Source organism: Lepisma saccharinum, chromosome 13, assembly GCF_977018435.1.
Source record: "Lepisma saccharinum chromosome 13, izLepSacc3.1, whole genome shotgun sequence".
Lineage (NCBI taxonomy): Eukaryota > Metazoa > Arthropoda > Insecta > Zygentoma > Lepismatidae > Lepisma > Lepisma saccharinum.
In genome coordinates this window covers 63088354-63092234 of record NC_139241.1, presented here as the reverse complement: position 1 = coordinate 63092234, position 3881 = coordinate 63088354, and positions in this window count along the sequence as shown.

Sequence of the window (3881 nt, the reverse complement as noted above, 5' to 3'; positions counted from 1 at the left end):
GGGAGTAATGATGCACATAAGATTGAAGTAAACTTTTGCGGAAGCTTGGATGACAAATCGTTAAGCGGGTTAACGATCTTTAGTTGGTCTATGTGGCTTTGATTATCTCTAACAGTTTCGCTTTTTTATGAAGTGTTACAGGGAACAGAGAACACATTTTAAATGCAAGCAGTTACTGGAAGTTGTCGGCTACAAGGCCGAGAGTTGCTCACTCACGGGAATCTACTGAAATCTAGGTCAGAGCTGGACAGATGGTCCTGACTTCCAGGCACCGCACACCTGTATTTTGGAACATTCCTGCAATCTTATCCCTAATTTCTCAAGTTGATGTATTTATCGATGGAAGAGCTTGACCTGCTATATACATAGACAAAGACTGCAAGTCCAGCAGAGTCATTTTGGGCTGCCCCCCCATCCAGTTGTCAGCAGCTCTTAGGACAAGGAAACAAGTCAAGGTCGATTTAAAATAACATCCAAGCACATTCGGTCTTCTGTTTTCGCGTATCCAAGAGCAAGCGAAATCACAATGGCAAAACAAGCCTCGCGTGTTGGGTAGCGGCCGTCGTATGCGGTGTAACATTGGCATGCTTGGAGGAGGGAAGGGTAGAGATCAAGTGCTATTGGATATCACTCAAGCTTGGTGTGCTGGTGTCTATTTTTAGATCAGACTCACTTGCGAGCGGTAGAGCACTCGTGAAGGGAATGAGTGCGAGAAACGTATTTTTTGGCCGATTTCCTTCAATTTTTCAACTTTTTTCCAAATTTTTCCCGGTTCCCGGGAAAAGGGTCATTACTTCGAGAGGGTCGTTATATCCGGGGTCATAGAATAAAGAGTTGACTGTATACTGCTGGACAAAAAAAAAAAAACAAAAAAAAACGGACACCTTAATATTTGACATCTGAATTGCAATTACTTATGAATTATGCTCTCTGTTTGATAGTTTTCTGTAACTTTTGTTTTTGTTCTAATTTAACTTATTAATGTATGTAGAGCATCCTCAAAGTTTGTTTTCTGTTGAATATATTTCCAATAATTTAGTTAGCCTTCGAATCAGAATTTATGCGTTATCACAAAAAATGTAAGTGTCCGGTTTATTTTGTCCAGCAGTGTATAAATGAAAAAAGTTGCTTTGCCGGCAGGCCTATCAGGTAACATGATAGAATACGCTACTGGTAAGAACACTCTTATGTGATAAAATCTGGCCATGAGAAATATAACGATGTATTCACAACATTATTAAATGGACAATTTGGCACAAAAAATATGAGTCAATTTTTAGTGATATACGACTGGGATCTATATTCCAATACATATTCGAAGCTTCATTTGTGTCAATACTATGCAATTCGTCTGCAGACCAAGTTTGTTTCCAAAAATAATTTTGCTTGTATCCTCATCAGGCTTTATGAATCACATCGGATGGCTAGTTCCAAAAGAATGGAGTTAACACCCAATGTGATTCCATCAGTGTGTGGAGGGCTGGAAACAAAAGATTCTCATGAACTACAGCATGTGTTACTGTAGTGCATTTGAAATTTTTATCCCGATTTTTTTGTCAGATAACAGGTTGTATCTTTTTACACAATTCAATTTGCACAGGTAATTACTTGTTACAAGTATAATTTTGAAAGTTACTTTTATTCTTCTGGTGATGTTTCACAGAACGTAAGTCATAGCAAATACATTTTTATTTTATTTACATGTATCTTCCCTTCCCACAAAATGAACTTATTTCCTGGATATCTTTTTACCTGCAGTACTTTGTGATGACACTAGATGGCAGTGTTGTCTACAACATCAAACGGATGAGAGTGGTATAGTGAGACAGACCACAGGCAAAAAGATCCTGTGCAGAATCACATGTCCTGTGCATTGTATTTGCATATGGAGGGGAGTAGTAGTGTGAAGAATGTTTCCTTATGGCCAGAGTTGAACAGATGGAGGGTAAGATGCGTGAAGAATTTTGGCCGAAGGTTCTTCTGTTTGTGGTCACTCTATAACTGTGTCTATTTAACAAATGTGAAGAATGAATGTGACTCAGCTCGATCCTCATCACATGCTGGCAATGTAAATTACTTGGCCACCCACCCTATTTACCGGACCTTTACACATGCAATTTTGACCCGACATCAAAATTGAAGGAGTCAATTTTGTAAAGAAGAGGAATAAGCACATTTGGAACGATCATTTATTTTTCATGCTTTCTCCCTTTCCTACATATCGCCAAATGTAGCATACATTCCGGCTTTCCCATTGTATATTTTCAAATTTCTTGCCTGACCTACATTTTTGTGAAAGAGTTTGTTTTCAAGTCCACTTTATACACAGAAAGGCTAACCAGGACTGTTTAAAGTGGGATCTACTACTACGTGCCTCCACCAGGTATCAAACCCAGAATCCCTTCTTTTTTGAGAATGAAAATACTTGCCAAAACTTATTTAATAACCCCCATGTGTGTACAAACATGAATGTACTGCCAGATTGAAAAAGCTCTGGGAAACTGGAAAGAAAAGATCACAGAAGTATAAATGCCACTTTCAAAATAAGATTTATTATATTATTTTGTTACTACACTGGTTATAAGAATTTCTACGAAAAATGGAGTTATTTAGGGTAGCAAATGGAAGTTTGACCACTGTATGTGTGCTTTGCCTGCAGAATTAATAACCCTGAATTTGGTGAGTATATGAGTATACTTTCTCATCAATTCCCATTTGTTATTACCAACAGGTGAAAATGGAATTCACATCGCAGTAAGTAATATATTATTTAAATTTCTTGAGAAAGATGAGACAGATGTTGGAAAAAACATACAGGCTAAAACAGTCAGCAGGTACAAATAAATCAATGATGCTTGTGATTACACACTATATCTTAGGTTGTAAAGTGAGAAATGGGCCATATCAGGTTACCACTCTCCATTTTTCTTACAATAATGTTGTAATGCATTTAGCACGGGAAGGAGTGCAAGTATTATCTTTGGTTAAAGGTTCCATCAAATCACAAGATATAAACATTCATAAGCTGCCTGAAATCTTGAATGACTATTTCGTGGCCTAGCAACATTTCATTCCAGACTGGGTGGTGGCATAAAATCGCACAGTGTAGCCAGATGAAGAGTAGGGTGTTGTTAGAACTCTTCATCTGGCTACATTGTTGTCTCATGCAGTCTTTCAATCTTCGATGATGGAAGACGATGAAATTTCAATTAATCCCCCCGTTTTTTTTACTAGTGTTTCCAGATCTCTTCAAAATTTGATATGCCCCTTTTGGCCTCTCTCTGCTTTCCTTTTTCAGTTTTCCATAATATATACATTTCAATCTTTTAATGCCATGCATCATCATATTTTTACAGGATTAGAATATTTAACAGCAAATTAAATTTAATTGACAAAGAATAAGAAACAAAATTGACATAGAACACACTCACTGCTCTAAATTTGAGCCAACAATCCAAGAAATATTCTAAGATTTAAAGCAAATGCTACATCAGTATGGGAAAGTGTGGAAGTTTACTAATGAATATGAAGACAGTTCAAACACCACAGAATCAAACCAATTTTGACTTGAATTTTTTTGTTTAATGCAGAAGCTATGTCAGTACAAAAAAAATTGATGTACTTGCATGAGCACTAAAGTATTTAGAAAGGTTAATTAGTACTAAGAAAAAATCCTACACTGCTTGTTCCCTTCTTTGAGTCTGCCGTCTGACTTGCATTTCCTGGAATGACATCCACTAAAATCCACTCTGCTACACAGAAACTTAAGTTTAAAATGTAACACAACTATTCTGTCATCACCTTACATTCATTGTTGTGTGCAACATGTGACGGAAGCTCCGATACTCCCTAATGCAATACATTTGTGCTTGAAAGTAACA